At 45.5% G+C, this 19723-nt stretch overlaps 1 protein-coding gene across 3 annotated transcripts in view; it reads right to left on the bottom strand.

Annotated features, from left to right (window-relative positions):
- ARHGAP32 (Rho GTPase activating protein 32) overlaps positions 1–19723 on the bottom strand; it is a 234830-nt gene that overhangs the window by 165242 nt on the left and 49865 nt on the right. For 2 of the 3 annotated variants that reach the window (XM_057373532.1, XM_057373533.1), the window contains exon 1: positions 8382–8451. The exons of the other annotated variant lie outside the window; for it this stretch is intronic. The gene's annotated coding sequence lies outside the window, so the exon portion shown is untranslated. Of the gene's footprint in view, positions 1–8381; positions 8452–19723 lie in introns of those variants that run through there. 3 annotated transcript variants of the gene reach the window in all.

Here is a 19723-nt window from a genome sequence, read left to right as displayed (position 1 = left end):
CCCAAAGGTACTGCATTCTCCTAACAGCACTGCATGGCAGCTTTGCAACAGACCCTCTTTCACCCAGCTTTATCTCATTCCTTCGTCTAGCAGCTGCTCCAAAAGCGAGTCAGATCTGCCAACGCAGCAGTTGTGAAGGAAGAATAGAAAATACRTGATTATCTCATATTACTCCAGATACTTTTTCCCTTCTGATGCCTGGTTGTGCTATTTGCCAGGAGAATTAAACCCACTGTACAACAGATCCRAGGACAGAACACAGAGAGAATACATAAATGAAAATACGCTAGAACTTTCTGTTGTTAATTTATGCTGTTATGGCTTATAAAGTGTGAACAGCAGAGTTCACAAGGTGTGAAGAGGTGAGTTTATAAGGCATGAAGAGAGGCAGAAAAAAAAAACCCAAGAAAACAGTTTACCAAGTCAGCTTGAACTTTTCTCCATTTCAAAATGTTTTCCAGCAATTTGCCATGACAGTTAGGGGGTGTTAGCACCCAAATACATCATTTTTAACATCCTTCCTACTGCTCAAAGGAGCAGAAAGTGCTGCAAAGGCCCAGGAGGTTCCCACCCCATGAACCAGAAGGGTGTGCTTTCACCATTGTTCTCAAGCCACTGCAATCTGCATTTATAGAACATTCCTCATGTGTCATTAAACCTGTCTGCACAGAAGCCAGAGAAGTGTGTGGTGAAAGCCCTGAGYGGTGCCACGCTCTCTCAAAAGGCTGTGCCCCAGGAGGCAGGAGCTGTTCTGGTGCACCCTGCTGCTGGGGCACAGCGAGCAGAGCCACTGAGAACCAGGGCAACCATTCATTCTTCACAAATATGCTCCTTTCTGGGTCCCCTGGCTGCAAACGAAGCCCTCCTGGCTCCCTGAACCCACACMAAGCCCATCCCTACAGCAGCAGGGTTAAAGCCCTTGCCTCCAGCCCCAGGAGCTGTGCCCTCTGTGCCCACAGCCCATGGCACAAACTCTGCTGCCCATGGACTGACTGTGCCCCGACTCATCTGAAACCACCCCAAAGCATTGGGAACTGCTCTGACATCCTGTGCCGAGCAAGAGACCACAAATGAGGAAAATCACAACCAAGGAGATGAATTCAATATTCCTTGAAGGGGAATCTTTATCTCCACAGTCCTGCAGCCAAGTGGCTCAGATTTTCCCTTGACAGTGTTTCCAACCTGAGCATTTAACTGAATAAYAAATTCTCAGGGGAATAAAGTTCTCTCCTAAAATTTATGAGCAGCAAAGCCAAGACCAGGATTGATGTTGTTTCCACACCCAACAGCTCTGCAGACCTTGAAAATACCACAGTTCCTGATAAAGGGACAGTGACAGCAGCAGCCAAGCACCTTCYGTCTGCCAACCCCAAATGGAGAGAACAGAACAAATAAAAGGAGTTTTGCCTTTTGTCTGTGAATTTTGAGATTTAAAAGTGTCTTTGAATCTGTATTTTAAATGAGCAAAGAGGTGATTCTGAGCCTAAAAAGCAAGAAAAGAGATTGGGAAAGGTCAGCACAAACAGGCCTCATACGAAACAGAACATTGTATTCAGGGTCTGCCAGCATCTGGAATTATTTGTGAGCAGCTGCTCCTGAGAAGTTCCATGTGTGCTCAAGCACTGCAAAGAGAGAATGTGCTCAAACCCAGGGACATTTGTGGAGAAAAGATACTTGTATGATTYGTGTATCTCCGATGTTTGTCAACACTGCGGAGAGGAGAAAAGCTGTATTATTCCTGCAAGTCATYGGTCCTGCACATGAGGGAAAAAGCAACATCTCTGCCAAGGTCCTACTGCTCCAGACCTGGGGACAGGCTGTTTTTGTCAACTGCAGACAGCACTGGGAAACTGGGGGAAATCAATTAGAAATTAGGTATGGACTTTGTACAGAAAGGGCTGCAAACTGGGGAGATACCCTGGGAGATCTAACACAGAGACTGGGGCAGGTTTCCATAAAATGTGGGATGAAACTGTTATCACTTCAACAAGACTRAAAACTCTGCATTAACAAAGCCCAGGAGCAAAACACAGCTTCAGAATTAATAGTGAGYTGGAGTTCTGGTTCATTTTGTGCTGCTTTTATACATACATATATATACATATATATATATAGAGAGAGAGAGAGAGAGAAACTGTGAGAGTTCTTCATTTGGTTCTGTTTTGAACAAAAAGCTTCCAGTTTTGCACTCATTAGCAATCAATGATGGATGTCTTTATAAGCAGAGGAAAATATAATTCAGGTGTCCATCTGCATTCCCAAACCAGACCATGGAGTGTATCACTTTAAAACAACAAAATTCATTAGAAACAGCAAACTTTGTTAGGGTGAAGCCGGCAAGGAACGCCAGGCAAGGAGGTGAGAAGTTCCAAGTGTTCCACTGTGCCTGCACAGCACATTCACTGGGAGAAAAGGGAAGCAATTGGTGTGTCTAACATGGCTTTTTCCCCACAAGAACTCCCCCTGTGGTGCTGGGAGCTGTCACAGCAGTTTTTCCAGTAGCGTAATTATCTCCCTATGAAGCTGGCTTCCCTCTCCAGAGTCCAGCGGGGGAGAAGGTGGGGGTGTTTGTCTTTTCTTCCCAATAATGAACCCTTGGCTGGCAGCCTCAGCAGCTCTGCTCTGTTTCCCAAGGGCTGCTGATGGAAGCTCAGCTCCTCCCGCTCCTCATCCCAGCAGCCACATCCCAACATCTCCCATAAAGAACAACTCTGGGCTCTGCCAGAGCAGCCCCCACACATGAGCAGCAGAGCTCTGACACTTTCACAGCTTCCCAGGGGGATTTGAGGATCAGATATGGAAGCGATYGGAGCCTTGTTAATCTCATTATATTGCTCCTGCAAAAAGCTATGAGCAGCCGTAGCAGTATTAAACAAATTAGTTTGTAGATCAAAAAAGTCAACACAGCCTTGGTTAACCTTCTGGGCACAAATTTAATGGCTCTCTGCAACCACAAATAGCAGGATTTAAGAACAACCATCCTCTGAAATTGGTATCTGGTGTTGGCCGTGTTTTCCCCACTATTAATAGGGAACAGAGATTCCCAGCCCATGAAAATCTAAGTGTTTTCATGTGTGCCCAGAAGAAGCTTCCCTGGTAGCACATGGAGCTGGGAAAGTCCCTTTTAAAGGAAGCTGTCAACACTGAGAACCGAATGAGACCCCGCAAAATGAAGACATCAGCATAGTTTCCTGTTCTTCTTCTATTTTTCACAAGCCATGCCTTGTTTCTGGCTAGGCAAGTCCTCCAGCCAGCCTGYTCCTCTCTCAGTGCTCCAAACGAGACCAATTTAACTGCAGAAAATGCTAAAATCTGCTCCTACACTCTGGCTGTTCTGGGGCTGACACCACCAAGGGCTGGTTTCACAGTAGATTTTGCTTATGCAAAAGCATGTGAAGAGTCGCTGCCTTTATCCTCACAGGAGAGCGCCCGAGTATCAAACACCTGGAAAACGTGTTAGGACACACACCCAAGATCAAAACCCACTTTTATTTCATGTGTGCAAAGGGGTGTGCTGGGTGTTTGATGTCACTCAAAGTTCTGCTAAAGGAAAACGTGAAAATAGGGTCATGGCCCCTCTATTGGTAAGTCCAAATTACSGGTTTTGCTCAGAAACCATAAAAAGGTACCAAGTTTTTTTACCAACCAAAAAAAGTTAAATGCTCTTTTTATTTACGTTTTGACTCTTGATTGCATGGACCTTTGGTTGTCAAAAGCTTTCTCCCAGCACATCTTTATCAAGACACAAACAGATTTTCACACAGCCATTATAGGCAGATACACTTAAAATAGTTGGATATTTTATATAAATAATAATTAAAAAAGCATGGCATGCACTGGCCCAGCATATTTACACTCCCAACACAGAAGCCAGCACAGTGGCACTGAAGACACTGCAAAGAGATACAATGTACGTTTACAAATTACAYTTATCTCATGCAGCAAGCAAAGCTATTCCTCCAAAGTATCAGTATCAGTAAGAGCAAATGCATGGAAAAGGGCAGACTGAAAAGGCTTGGAAATATTGTATTTATTATTTCTGAAAAAGGTTTGTGTGATATCTTGTTATGTTTCACTTTTAAAAGGACAAAACCTTCTGAAATGCACAAATGAAAAAAAGGTGGCCAGAAAATCAAGCCTGTTTGCACAGTTAAAATGCTCCTTAAGGGCTGAAATCTCATCTGCCACATTCCAGTCCTGAACAAGGTTTGGAGCACTAATTTATAAACCCTGTGGGGAAAAAATGTTGAGAAATCCTTGACGATTCAATAGCCCTGTGAATAGGAAAATCTCTATATAATGCACAATGAAAGGGAGAAAGCCCAACCTGCTGGGGCTCATTAGTGTCACACTCAGAACAGGGACATGSTCCCAGTGATCTGGATCCAGGGCAGAGTCACAGCCACAGAGCTGCCTCCACCCAGGGTGCTTCAACCCCACCGGGGCTGCTGCTGCACTAAATCCATCTGCCAGGAGAAAAAACCACCAGCCCTGCCTGTCTGTCACTGCTGTGTCCCGGGAAACACCATCTCTTGCTCCAGAAAATCCACAGGATTCCCCAGCTGAAACCRCCCCCAGTTTGAATTGTCTGAAGGAAAAAATGAAGAGCTGAGTTAAGCTCTCATCAATGAACAAGGCCTTYCTGGTCTTTAAAATGATGGGAAGTGCCAGGTTAGATGTTCTTCCCCAAGCTGCATTAACTGAGAATTTAAACCTTCAAGGAGCCTCGGAGCAGACCTGGAGTAAGTCTGTAAGCCAAGGAGCAGCAATGCTCGGTCACCTCTGGATGCCTCAGGAGTTCAGTCAGGCATGGGACCTGCCGAAAAGGAGAGGCAGRRCCCARCCCTCTATAAATGCAATCRTGTGYCAGGGAWAAYCCARCACATKCAGCCTGCTCCTGGGCACGCCTGGCTCTGCCATCACAGCCCCAGCCCCTKGCACCAAGGGTGGCCTCTGCCACCACRGAGCTCCTCAGACCACACTGATGGAAAGTTGGAACAGACCTTTTAGTAAGTACTGCACTTTTACTGCTGCTTTGCCCAGAGGAGGAAGCAAACTGGATTAGATGGGGATTGCATAAGGAAAGGCAACTGATGGAAAAGCAGGTGTTACATCACCTCCGAGGYGTCTCCAGAGGTGCTGGGATAATGCATTCCACAGTCACACTTTCAGAAGGAGTGAACATGGGATGTAGGAGAAGCTGGAATATAAATGGTGCTTTAAAGCCAGGTACCAAGTTCAAATTCTTCCCCTCCTCCTCCCGTCATCCCCACTCTAAATCACGCTGGATCTCCTCATCAGCCAAAGGAGCAGCGGGAGTGTGAAACGCACCCAGGTGCTGAGGGCTGTACYTCAGCTTCTTCCTGGGTGCCCAATTCAGGCACATCTGCAAGCTCCGGACACAGTACACACAACCTTCAACAAATCCACAAGAGCAAGGAGCTGAACCACTCCATCCTAAGGAGCTGGAGGAAATTCTGGAAATGCCCACTCCTTCTCAGCCCCTGCCACTGCATCCTGTCACTATTCCCAATATTCAGAAGAACACAMAAAAGGTGTACATCTACCTGCATTTTTTTTTCTTCTTTTTCACATGAATACACACTGGAGCCTACCCTGTTCTGACTCAACAGCTAAAGAGCTGCCTGCTTTGGTCTTTTATCCTCAGGACTGGGAAGCTCAGATCCCATCCCAGTTCTCCTGCTTTCTGTCCATCAAATCCACCGTTTCAAAGTCACCTTATTTCTCCTTTTCACCAAGGATTCTGGGAGGTTTTTTCCTCTTTTCTCCAGGCTGATAACTGAATGGAAACTGGGAGTAACATTCCTTTTTTCAGCATAGGTGAAAACTAAGGGATTTAATTCCCTTTAAAGATGACTATCRGAGCAGAATATCAAAGATTAAACTGTGGTCCCTGACACCAGGGCATGAAGTTTTCATAAAGTATCAAATAATAAGGAGAAACATGGTTCAACACAAAGAAAGATTAAACCAAAAAGCTCGACAAAGGGGGATTAAATGATTATTTCTGTATTTTTGATGTAATACTGAGGATATGTCACACAGGACATTTGTTACCCTGGCTGTTGCAAAAAGACCCGGGGGAGCCAAGGACATGCTCACAATGCTCTGATAAAACTGTCCCCTCCTTGCATAAGACAAAATGTGGTTTTTTTTCCACAGAAAGCATGCCGGGGGGCTGRAGCCTGGGAAAGCTGTGTGCTGGAGCTGAGGGCATGCAGAGGTCAGCAGGAGAGGCAGCTCAGCCGTGAGCCGAGGACACGCCGTGACACCCAAGTCACCCGAGCACCGATCCCAAAGGTCAATCCCACAGCCTGCCTCGGAGGATGCTCCCCATCCTGGGAGCACACACGGCTCTGCCCTGTCCTCCCAGCCATGCCCTGGCACTGCTGTTCTCTGCCCCTCTTCCTCCAGCCCAAAAGCCACTGCTACASACAGGGCAAGGACTCTGCCGCTCAGCAAAGGACATTTTTCCTGAAGAAAATCTGCATCAGCACAGTATACTCACTTTGACATCAATAACCAGCAAACGCTCTGCACTCCAAGCATCCATCAGGAGCACTGAAGTGAGAGCAGGAAGTTAAAAATACTCCTATAATCCTGTTAAATGCAAGCTTTGCTTCTAAAAAACAATACCAATTTTATCTCCGTGCTGAAAGGCAGGACATGAGCAAGAGATCTGCCTTCAGAGAGCCAACCCTAACAAGCTCATCCTGAGTTCTGTCATACCCTGGACCCTGCACAAGTGACAAAAAGAGGGAATGTCACTGCCAGAACTAAAACCTATTTAATCTGCAGACTTCCATGGATGACAAGACCCATTTGGAGGAAAACTGCAYAGATTTTATCAAACCACTGCTAAACTTTGTCTGTCTACAGCCAGAAAGCTCATACTACACATACTGACATTGCCAGCTTCTCACAAATATCAGCTCTCTCATTCCCAAGGAAATTCACACCAAACAAAAAYTTTGTAGTTCCTATTTACAAAATCCCCTCTGGCAAGCATGTAGCTCTATCCTTGGGTGACAACATTTGGCAATATATTGCATTTTGTGCTTTTTCTATGACAAAGGAAGCTGGGGAGTGTAAGGCCTTCAGCATTAACACACTAGACACAGTTAATTTTTAAATACAGTTTTGTTTCCAAGTAAGGGAAGCCAAAATTTTCCAACTACCTTTCTCACAGTGACCAAATCAGACAATGGGCAGATATCCAGCAGCAGCTTTCCTAAGGATAAATACTTCAAGGAAGAAAGAAAACACAGACAAATGCAAAGAAATTTTGCAGTGATGGGAGCTACTGTCCTTTGGTTTCCGGCAGTGTAAGTGAAGTAGGAGGAGTCAGCATAAATTACCAAGACTTTGTTGATAATGTATTAAACAGTGAAATAAGAACCTGTGTCTTCAGCTTCCGGCACCTTGGTTCATAAATAACTTCTGGTGTGGTAAAATCACCTTGCTCYGTAACCCACGTAGGTGGTAACAGCAAGTTTTAAATGATACTAAGTCCCCAGCACCCTCCTTTTTTCCTCACCAATAAATATTTATTCACTCTAAGCCCTGAAGCAGAAAATCCCAATTGAACTGCAACAGCACCAGGCATACTTCCTACCAGCCACAGCACAAACCCGAGCCCAAGGTGAAGGAGATGATTTGCCTTGAAGATAATCAGCATTGCCTCATTCYGTAAGAATTTTAACGACACACACATGATAACCTGGCCTCCAGAACTATCACTCCTAAACCCATATCCCATCAACAACTCTTAGTTACCCATTAGAAAAGGAAAAAAAATACGCTCAGCACAGAGCCCTTGTGACTACTGCTGCTTTCACACCAAGTACACACCGTGTGCTCCTCTCTGCCATGCACAGGATACAGTACAGTTTAAACAGAAAAGAAATGTATTTATGTCATGCTGATAACCGCATTCTACACACTTCACCCGAAAATGCCTCAAGGATTGCTGTCACAAAAAGGACAGGATGCAAAATTAGACTTTGTCTGCTTTCTCCATGCTAGTGGGAGCTACACAGCGTAATGTGGCTGAAGCACACAATTAACCTTTCTCCATTCAAACGCTCAACCACTTAAAAGGCACACAGTCATTTACATGGGCTTAAAAATACAGCAAATATTGAAATGAACTTGCATTTGCTGGGTGGAAACGCCACGTTTGCCTTYCTTAATAATCCCGCTTTACGTTTTTATTAGGCATCGCAGGCTCTGACCAAGTGCGAAACAATTACATCCCTCGGAGATACCGGCTCAGCACTTCATTGATGAGGATTAAAAAAAAGGAGGGGAAGGGATGCTCGTCCCGGAGGAGCGTCCTGAGGGCTATSGCTGGCACTGACCTGAGCGATCCATGGAGGCCGGTCCCGGCTCCGGCTGCGACTCCGGCGGTGCCCGCGGCGAGCGCGGCCGAGCGGCTGCCGGGGAAGGCGGCGGCGGCGCCGGTCCCTCCCCCCTCCATGTTGCGTGTACGGTGCACAGCGACACAGAGCTCACGGCGAGCACAGAGCACATAGAGAGCTCACAGCGAGCACAGAGTACATAGAGAGCTGACCCGCAGCACACAGCGGGCACACGGCGGGCACACAGCGGGCACACAGCTCACCCGCAGCACACAGCGGGCACACAGCGGGCACACAGCGGGCACACGGCTCACCCGCAGCACACACCGAGCACGCACAGAGCCGCGGCAGCAGCGGGATGCGGCTGCCGGGGGAAGGGGCAGGGGCTGGGCAAGGGCAGGGGTTGGGGCTGCTCCCGTGCCAGCCCCGCCGCGATGCTCCGTAGCCCCGCGTTTAACCCCCGCCAAAAAGGTGTGCTGCTAAAGGRAAACACAAAGCAGCTCGCGAGTCTGGGCTCCCATCCTGCCCTCCCTCAGCAGCACCGATTCATRTTTTCCCGAGGCTGCTACAGGCATTTCAGCTGTAACCCTTTCCCSGCTGCAGAAGGAAAAGGCATCTCTTTGTCCTGAGCACCTCCATCCCCGTCCCTCGGATCCACGCTGGGATATTTTCACCTGCTCTGCATGGTCTGACCCCTAAATAACACTTGTTTAAGTGACCAGTAGGGACCAACGAGCAGGAGTTATTCCCAGTTCTGCCAACTGGATAACCTTGGATATATCACATTAATGTGTTTGCTGTTCTGCTTCCTCMTTTTGGAAAACAGGGTAATATTTACTGCGTTCCCAGAGGGGACTTGTAAGCTTTAATTTGTTTCACTGTTTATGCAGCCGGTTTGAAAAGGAGCTGTGTAAAAACTTCTATTACAATTTCTAGTTCATACACCAAACCAGAAATGAGAAATTATTACAACCCAACTTTCAGATCCCATTAAAAGACAGAAATCCTTCACCAGACCACGGGCGCAGCAGTATGGATGATGAGCTCTCCATCCAAGGCACTGAGGTCTGGCTAATAAAAGGAAAGCCTAGATGATGGATGACTCTCAGTCCTGGCTTGGCCATCAGCTTGTTGTGTGACCTTCATCAAGTCATTTTAATCTTTCTGTATCAGTACAGAATGCAGAGCTGTTCTCACTTCTGTGAAACAGCCCAAGATTTTTTGTGTTGTTATCACTTCTACTCCTGGCTGAAGCTCAAATGTACAAGCTGGAATTTGTAGCAATACTGGATACTGTTCAGCCACAGCCCATGGAAATTCCATGTGGAATCTGAAGGTTTTGCATACAGTACCTTTCAACTCAGCAGGATGCTGAGAGTCAGTGTAAGTGAAGATTTGGGGGGAGAGTTTGAAATTCTGTATGCTCTTTGGACTCAGCAAGACACCATGTTCAGAAAGACAAAAAGATTTACAAAACAACACCTTCTTGTTTAAAATTCAAAAGAAGAGGCTGTGCAACCCCAAATTATACAGAACAATCAGTGTAACTGTTCYTGTTTAGTCTGCAGCGGTTGGGTCAGCGCTGCTTGCTAAATGCTGTATAACCAAATGACAGTAACCCCCGTTCATCAGCCCTGATGCTTAAGGACACAGCCAGCCCAAGCATGAGCTCAGCACCTACAGGAGACAGTTAAGACTCAAGCTTGGCAAAGCTGAGCAAAGTCAAACAGGTTATACCAGTTCTGTGCCTAGAAAGCCTAATGATCGTCTCCAAATCCCTCTCTCCCAATGCTAATTTTTCTTTGTTTCACCAAAACAGACATGCAGGAATGGGACAAGCTAAAGATAGAAGAACTTAATAGGAAACAACATGCCCATTTAGGAAAAAAAARCTGTTCTCATTTTGCATCAGTGGCTGCTGGGCTGCAGGAGCTGTTTAAACACCCTTCCTGCCCCAGCACCGCTCAGCTGCAGCTCCCAGTGACAGAAACCAAGGGATACTGGGTGGATTCATCCCAAGAATTATAGACCTCAACTGGTGGGTTTCACCTCTCTGACTTGAGTGGTGAAGTTAATTCAAACTCCAMGACAGGAGAAAACAGAAGCACACTGAGAAATGAAGGGTTTGCACAAGGTGATGGGGACAGAGCCAAGGCAGAGCTTCCCAGGGGTCCCCAGTACCCCAAAGCACCAAGAGAATGAAAACACAAGGTGAGAAACCCTGTGGAAATTCTCCACCCAGGTGCACAATAAAATACTGCMCCCGAAGGTGACCACAGACAGAAGATAAACCTCTGCTTAAAGGAGTGAAGCAAAAACCCAGTTCCRCARTTCCTGGGGAAGTGTTCAGTCCCARCTGAATGAAACAGAACCCAACAAAGCAAAACCAAAGCTGTCACTTCMGAAAGTGATGAAGCATAAAACCCCAACATTGTTCACAGCATCTGCTATACCTTAAGGTCTACTGCCCTGCTTAGAGGAGCAGAAACAGCTGTGGGGGAAAATTCGGAAAATGTATCCATTGCAGCTCCAGGAGACTCTTCCACCTGCCTGGCTCCTCTGACAAACACAGAGAAGTTGCATTGCAGTGCACAGGCTGAGCACATCCCCTCCCTGAACAGGCAGGTGTTGGGGGCACAGCAGGGGATGATGCTCTGCTGCTGCTTCCCAGATTCCACGCTGAGATCCCACTTCCAACTCCTCCTGCCAGCTCCTCTCTGCCCAACCAGGGATAACTGTTCTGCCATTTGCCTGCAAACCCACCAAGGCCAGAGCCTCTCCCGCTCTTTACCTGTACATTTTTCAGTGCAGCATGGCCTTTTTCCAAGGCCAGGCTTTGSGCTTGTACAGCTAAACAGTAATAARGATTTTGTTTCACAGCATTCACCAGTTATTAGGAACACCACTGGGCATATCTAAGTGTCACAATTAAAAAGGTTTTTAGGACATCTCTTAAACAACCAGGCTCAAAACTGCTATGGTTTGATGTAACCTCCCAGGTTTCCTGCACATCAGTTGGGTTTTTTCTGCTGGAGATAAATTTTGACAGTAATGGATCATTTTTCTAAGTCAGACAAGATCTCTCTCCAGTCAGCTATGCTTTATCCTTATTCAGGGCTTGAATTATCAGAATAACAAAACAAAATTAAAAGTGTGACTCAAATTGGGRGTTTGTTGCMTTTTTTTTTCAATTGGGAGAACAGRGAAGAGAGGTAYCACTAACTGCAAGCTCTAATTTGMTGTTAACTTGGCAATTKGCTTARAAACATTTTCTCTCTTAATCCTTGGGGTAACAGGGGGTGGGCTCAGAATCAAATTCAAAACAAATCTCCAACCTGGAAAGCTGCTCTCTGACACAGTTTGCACCCATGACCAATTTATTTAACTTCAGGTTGATAGAACTCACAAGGATAATTTGATTTACTTAATGATTCAGCTTTCTACCACCTAAATAAACTWTGGGAAGCTGCAACAGCAACTCATGTTTCAGACAATTCTCTCCTCACAGAAACTTCTGTCAACCACTTAAAGAACAGGATTGTGCAATTCTGTACCACTTCTCACCTCTGCCAGTACTTTYCTTCTGCCTTTGATAGTTTCTCAGAGTTTAAACACTATTCCATTTAAGAAGATAAAAGTGCCAAGAGAGGATTTTAAATATAACCTCTTCGATTGCTTGAGGTTATCTAGACAGAGAAAGACCAAGGATGCTGCAAGCCWTCCTCCCTTGCTCTTTGTAATTTTTCATTAAATTAAAAATGGATTGCCATTAATAATGTATGCATGATAAGAGAATGTAGGATTGCTTTTGTTTCCAAAAGTAAATTAATTTAATTAGAAAATAGTTCAATGTTAAGATATATAAATTTTTGAGTAAATTATTTGAAGCAACACCATTCTTGCAGAGTATTTTACAACTACAGTTTTAGCTGAGGTGCTGCTCAATATGCACTGAAGCAAGTTCAGGAAACAAAGACCAACTGGACAGCTGGAACCAAGAAACTAAAATATTTAAAAGAAAACCTTGCTGCTAGCCCAAGAYGAGAACTATTTCATTGCTAATTAATGATATAGGTCACAAACTGCTCTCTCCTGAGGGATATGATGGGACAATTGCCTCCCCCAGGCATAGAGGACACTTGTTCAGGGCCTGTTTAATGTCATTTTATATGAAAAATGGTGTGTTTATACTGGAAGGACTTGGTGAATCACAGCACAAGAAAGAGAAAACCAGGCTGCATTTTGTGAGTGACAAAACATTTGTAAAAGGCTTTCAAACCATGCCCACATCAGAGGCTCCTGGGGTAGGATTAGGGCTGGGTGAGGCTCTCATCCCACACGGAGGGAAAAGTGCTGAGCAGGCACCTCCCAAGGCCTGTCCTGAGGGACATTCCTGCACATTCTCCTGTGCAAGAGCTACGCCCAAGGCTCCCCTCTGAATACAACTGTAGTGCCACTGCCTCACACCTCCCAGGTAATCAACTGAAGAGCCATTTACACAGCTATGCATAATTGCATCTCCAGRACAGTTACTGCATCTCCAGACCTCTGCCCTGCTGAATTCCTTGGGCCAGACCTTGGTTTGTGATGCCCAACCAATCTGCTGCAGGTGTGTTACTGATTTGATAAACTGCAGAGTGTATGTGCTTATCAAGGGAAGGAAGGAGAGGAGAAACACTTTAGGATCTCAGTGAAAACCCGCCCTGCGAGCACCTCACAGCAAGAGGGTGACTGGGATGTGGAGACCAAGCTCCACTCACACTGGGTACATCTTCAGTGGCACATCTTCAGTTCCCGACCAAGCCTTGTGTTTAAAGATGTCAACTACAGTTTTTCCAGGCTGTAAAAGGAACACTCAGCAGCACAGCCATTGTTGGAGATGCCCCTCCTAAACCTTAGCCAGGCTGAGCCATCAGCTGTACTGTGCAAAAACATGGCACGTTCTGTGGCACTTCTACACAACACTMATGCTGCAAAACCTGACACTCCACAGTCAAACCCACTCTGAAAACTCAGATCCTTTCTAATGAATTTGTATTATAAAATGCACAAGTGTCAAGCTCCAGTTAGATACCCATACTTAAATGCAGACACAGCACACAAAGAGGAAGCAAAGGAGCTGCATGGGACACAAAGTGGTTTTAAGTCATGAACCACAATCTTCACTGGTGGAATCCCTGCCAGAAGAAACGGGTACTCCCTGCAACTTACTGTTAATGAAACCTTATTCCAGGCTAAAGGGGAATCAGCCTTGTGGAGCAGATACTCACCCAGATGAGTAATTCCAACATCCTCACACTACCTTCCTTCCTCCCCCAAATATCTGAGCAAKCTGCTGCTCAGGACAAGTCTGTGCTTGTGCCATGGTGCTGTGCCCAATGTGTGCCTGTGTGTGTGACCCACCTGCTCTGTTCAGCACTGTCCAGAATCCCTCAGCACCTGCCCTCAGGGAAMCAGCACTCAGGGGTATTCCACTCAAAAATGTCTCAGACATGGCAAAAGCGAACTCTGCAGTGCAAAGGAAACAGCAACCTTTGTTAAAAATTTACATTTTCACAAGTTCATTATGGAGAAATAGATCATCAGTGTCACAGCTACTCAGGAGTAGCTCATTCCTTGGACTTCTTTCCACCTGGCTCAAGACCTGAAAACTTGTCTCACTGAGCCTAGAGAAAGTGCAAGATAAGCYTCAAGGACAAGAAAAAACTCCTGAGGCGTGGAGAGTGGAGACATGAGAGAGGGAAGCAAGCACAGTAATTATCACACACAAGGTCTGCATTATTCCAGCCTTGGAGAAACCAGGAGCAGGTTCAGCAGCAGGGAGAGGCAGTGGCAGCTCGAGGGAAAGGTGTTTGAGCTCCTGACACTGCTGTGAAGAACTCTGCCACCCTTACAACTCAGGCCAAGAGAGAAACTGTTGATGAAAGTGGATGGTGGAAGGGGCCATGAGGGAGGGCCACAGTTTGAGACTGTGGTGGAAAGCAGCCAAGTCTGAGCCGTGGGCAAACAGATCCAATGGCACCAGCACAGACACATTTCACTGCCCCCAGGTCACAGCTCCCCCTGCTAACAGCGTCTGGCTCCCAAAAAACAGCAATTCACAGAGCAGCTTCCTCTCCAGAGCAAGAGCTCTGCACTAGCAAGGGCACACAAAGGACATCTTGCAAGTGATTTCAGCATCCATGAATCTATAACCAGAGGAGACCGCCCAGGAGCTGAAAAATTTCAAATGCTTCCCCCATCTGTCCAGCCCTCTCCTTTCTGAGCATGGTCCCACATTTCCCCAAGTCCCTTTTCAGCCCAGCTCCTCTTTCAAGTACAAGCCAATCATCTTTTGTCATATGAACTGAAAAAATGTGTCAAGTGTGAGCACTGTGGGCAGTCCAGACCACCAGAGCAGCACACCTTTAGGCTGCAGGAAGGTAATCCCATGGGATTGCACAGGAGTGGCTCCACACCTSCAGAGCAGGGAGTTTACCATCTGGGAGAGGTGGGAATTGCATGAAGCACCTCTGGTGTAGCTGTCAGGCACTCAGTGTCTAAATACACAATCCTACGAAAGACTCCAGGTAGCTTTTTCCCCAGGTGTAAAGCTGGCAGTGAGCTGCTCTGGTTTTATATTAGGCAGCCATGATTTGACTCACAGGAATATACTGTAATAGCTCTGGCAATAATTCTGCCTCTAGCTCACCTCAGTCCCCTCGTGGATGAAAGCTTTTATTTAAAATATTCCCCTAGACATTTACAAGGAGAGAAGGAGAGGAAAATTTCTGTCTTCTGTGTCACTGCCTTGCTCTTATCACAGCCATCATTCTCTTTTCACTCTGACTGACCCTTTCTGAAATAAGGCTATTGTTTTACCTGTTCTGACATTAAGGTTTGCAGAATATTTGATTTAACTACCTCCATCAGTACAATCTCTCAGTTCCATTCTTTCTAATCACGTGCAGGCAGTTAAACCTTCTATCTCCACACTCAACATCCAAGAACTTCATCTAGTAAAGGATATTGCTGATGTCCTCCCTGTGRGAAGCAGGGAATTGGAAGTCAGAAGATGAATGATTACTCCAACRCTCCCAAAGCTGCCTGTGGAACCTCTCAGAGCTTGCACTCAGTGTCATGCCAGGCTCTCCACATTAACCCATAAAAGAATGTGCACTATTTCCTCAGAGATCAGTGATTTGGGACTGCTAAGGARGTCAGGGCACGCATCCCAGGAGGTGAGGCTGTGAATCCTGCAGGAAGCTTCCCTGACTGAAGCTGGATTCTGCACAGACACTACTGCAGCAGGAAGGTATCTTTAAATGACCCCTCATGACCTCTGCCTTGTTCTCAAATTGCTAGAAGACATTTTCAGAATCATTCCTCCTCTACTTCAGTGTGTTTTAAGCCATATCAAATGCCCCAAACCCTGACACCGAACTTTCACTTTGCCCTGCTCTTTACATCTCTTCATTACTTCACCAAATTCCTACTCAATTGCTTTCTCAAATTCTCATCCTTTGTTTCCTGCTCTTCACCTTATCAAACCCTGCTTTCCCACTCGCATCCTTCATCATCCTGTGTTAATTTCAGCCCTTCCACAACCTCTTATCCATATTCTTCTTYCCATTCTTTCACTCCTTCCACTCCTTCATTAGCACAAAATATCATGTATCCCCTTTCCCAAGCATTGCTTTCTAAGAAAATACTTTACCCTGCTACAATAAAAAAATCATTTCTTTTCAAGCAAGTCTTGCAATTGTTAAACCTATGGAGGGAGGCTGGRAAAAGCTGAGGAACACTGCTTGGCTTTAGTTTTTAACAGTCCTGCCCCTAAAGCAATTTTTTGCCCACAGCTCTGAYGGGCAAATGAAATGCTAACAAAATCCAGCCAAAGTTAAGTCAATTATGCAGAGGTCTTAACAAAAGCATTGACACCTTGACACCAAGAACACTTGACAAAGTACAGGATTTGCTCTCCCAGGTCATTCATCCAGCCGTGGATGAATCTCTGTTATGCTGACAGAGATTTATTTTCTTGTCTCTGGAAAAATYGCTATACAAAGCATTCCCTTTCCAAGCACAACACAGGTGACATTATCYTCCCTGTTCTGCAGCAAGTTTGGAAGCTGAAGAAGGGAAAGAAATCCASTTAAATCAGCTGGGACTGCTGAAGGGAGACAACACATTGTGCTGGCAGTGGAAGACACAGGAGAAGCAGCAGGAAGGATCAGCTCAATGCCTCAGACAAAATCCAGACAGTTCTGCACCGCAGGGTAGAACTGGGAAATTCTGGAGTATTGTTGCTATAAACTGGATTTAAAGCTTGTGCGTTAAGCAGCATGACGCAGGTCACCTCAAATTGGTAACTCACCTTTATACAAAGCCTTTTCCAGCTGTGTAAAGATAACAGGGCTTTTGGGGGGTAAACAAATGAAAGCCATGAGAGAGTTACACTGGAAGCTCAGGAGTGACTCAGAACAGTCTGCTGATAACTGGGATGTGACTGTCACAGCCTTGGGAAGGGCTGGAGCTACACAGAAAGTCAGGAAGCTCAGAAAAGTCCAGGGMAAACCCTGCAGTATGGACAGGAGTGTTCAGAGCCCTCTGGAAGAGCCTGTGCTCTGCTCTCAGCAGTGGAGCACCAATTACTTGCTAATACAAATAGCTAGAACACCTGAAAAAAATGAGGTGTAGAGTTTGTCCTTCACAGAAGGCACTGCCTCAACACAGAAACAGCCAGCAGGACAGAAACCCAACATGCAGAAAATTCAAAATACAGCTGAAGCTTCTCCTTCAGGGGACAGCCTTATCTCCACCTGCAGGGCGTTTATTTGGTCAGTCCCAGCTTTGTATCTGCAACTTCTCCTTCATTCCTGCTATGAACACATGAATATCCTGTTCTGTGAGCTCTGAGGCAATATATGGAAACTGTCACTCGGTGTCTCCCATCRTGACATTCACTCTGCATCGGGGAGGAAATCGCTGAGATCCCTGGGACAGGAACATTCTGCTGTTACTGGGGCGTTTATTTTTCTGATTAAACACAGGAGAAGGSGACAATGCATGGAAATGTAGCTCCTATGTTACATAACACAAATGTTGCAAAGCAAGAAATGCCACTCCTGCTCCTAACCCCCAAGGAAAACCACTGCACCTCCAAGCTTTAGCTCATCCTCTGATGTTCCAAGGWAAGGATCAATCCTGGCTACCACTCAGAAAAATACACAAACGAAGAACAGAATGCATTTTTATCCACATCTTTCCATGAAAAAGGACTGATTTTGTTAAAAACTGGACATCAATGCTTTCTGTTACAAGATAAGTTCTGTATTTTCTCGAAGTACTGCTTCTGAGATTCTTTTCAACACCACTGAAAGCTTTGTAACACAGCACATAGTTAAATGACAATAAAATGGCTGTTTTGAACATGAAGGAGATTATACTTTTTCTGAAACAGAAAGAGAAGAAGATGAAAGACAAATGTAATTTTCTCTCATTATAATCCATCGATGCACAGATATTTGTTAATTGCTTTTCTTATGGGTATAATCTAAAYATTTTAAGCTATAATAAACCTACCAGGCACTACAGGAAAATAGTAGAGAAAGAGCTTGGGGAATCTTTTAGCAAATTTTTCATTTGTTTTGCATGGAGAACACCATGTGAGAAGCCTGGGTGTGTGTTATAGCCAGCAAACATCAAAGGGTTATGACCAGGGAAAAAGGACACACAGGATAGTATATTCCAGCCCTGCTCCCCAGGCCCAACATCCAGAATTCCTAATAATCCCATTCCTGGAAGTGTCCAAGGCCAGACTGGATGAGGCTTGGAGCAACCTGGGCTGGTGCAAGGTGTCCCTGCCCGTGGCAGGGGATGGGACTGGATGAGCTTTAAGGTCCCTTCCAACTCAAACCATTCTGGGATCTTATGATTGGTTTAGTGGGAAAGGGAGTAACAGGAGCTGTTAAACAGATGTACAAGAAAAACAAGCTGTAAGATGTACAAAACATGTCTCTGGGAGATGAAAGCCTAGCCCAGGGCCAGGAGAGCTTGGCTGAGCTGTTTTGCATTGCAAGGCTGGGGTGGCCCTGGCCATGTCACCTCCAGAGCAGCCCTGCTGGACACCCGGCAGGAAAGATGGGAAATGCCCCCACCAGCATAAAARGCTGCTTCCTCATTAAGTTTCCAGAATGTAATGAGCACACRAGRTGCAAGAACAGCAATTTAAGACCCAGTCTCTCCWGTCTCCACGAGGTAACACTTCTAGRCATCCCCAAATCCAGAGGTAACTGAAATTAAAMACGAAGTGTCCAATAATCAGATTTAAAGCATTTTCTCAGCAATTGGAATGAAGATGCCAGGTGCTTTATGTCTTCATGCTCACAGTTCTGCAGCAGGGCTGGGTTTTACTTTAAGCACAGCCCTTTGCACTCCATATTCACACAATSTAGCAGTTGATCATTTAGTTATGGATAAAACCAAATATTTTACACACATGAAATGCTCTTTTTAACATATACTGGACGTATTTCACTCAGCAAAAAGGTGSCATATTTACAATTATCACCACTCCTTTCCACCCCACAGATTTAATGGTAACAGCTTAAATCACCAGAGCTCAGCTCAACAACATGAAGCTCCCAAGTGATGATTCAAGACTCTCCTACAGGTACAAGATGTAGGGTCCATAAAGGTGCTCCACTGTTGCCTACCTTGCTGCAGTTGGTTTTGCACAGTATTTTAAAAACACATCTCAGTGACTGCTTGTAGATACAAGCTTGTGAGCAGTGCTTGAGAGGATGCTGCCCTTGGGGGAAAAAAAAGAGACTACAGACAAACGCAGCCTGAGGAGCAAAAGAGGACAATACTCGTTTGTATCCTTTGTAGCATCTTAAATATGGGAAAGCAACATTCCCCTAAAGCCACCTCYCTGGGCGGGCTGCACTCTCTTTTCAAAAACTCACTTTCATTATTTCAAAAAGAACTGCTGCTGGCATAAATCAAATTCTTCACAGATTAAAGAGAAGGAACCCAACCTAAACTGCTAAATACAAGCCTTTCCTGAAAAGCACTACCTGAACCTTGGCTCAAGGCCTACCCCCCATACTTTCAGGGGGGACAGAGACAGGATTTCTTAGACATTCACTGCAAATTATTTTAAAGAGATGTCCAGTATCTATTCCATGGATGTAAGGGCTCAACAGCATCAAAACATCAGGACAAATGATGTCAGTAAATCAGGAAAGAATACAGGATAAGATTCCAGCAGCTGAGTTCTTACTATCATTAAAGAACACAAATAAACCCACTTTTCCATTCAATGAAAATTAGTSCCAGTCGTGTCTGGGAGTCCCAGC

Source organism: Malurus melanocephalus, unplaced genomic scaffold, assembly GCF_030028575.1.
Source record: "Malurus melanocephalus ecotype Western Australia unplaced genomic scaffold, MMel_1.1 scaffold_201, whole genome shotgun sequence".
Taxonomy (NCBI): domain Eukaryota; kingdom Metazoa; phylum Chordata; class Aves; order Passeriformes; family Maluridae; genus Malurus; species Malurus melanocephalus.
Note: the sequence above shows the minus strand (reverse complement) of the source record. Positions and strands in the feature narration are given on the sequence as shown.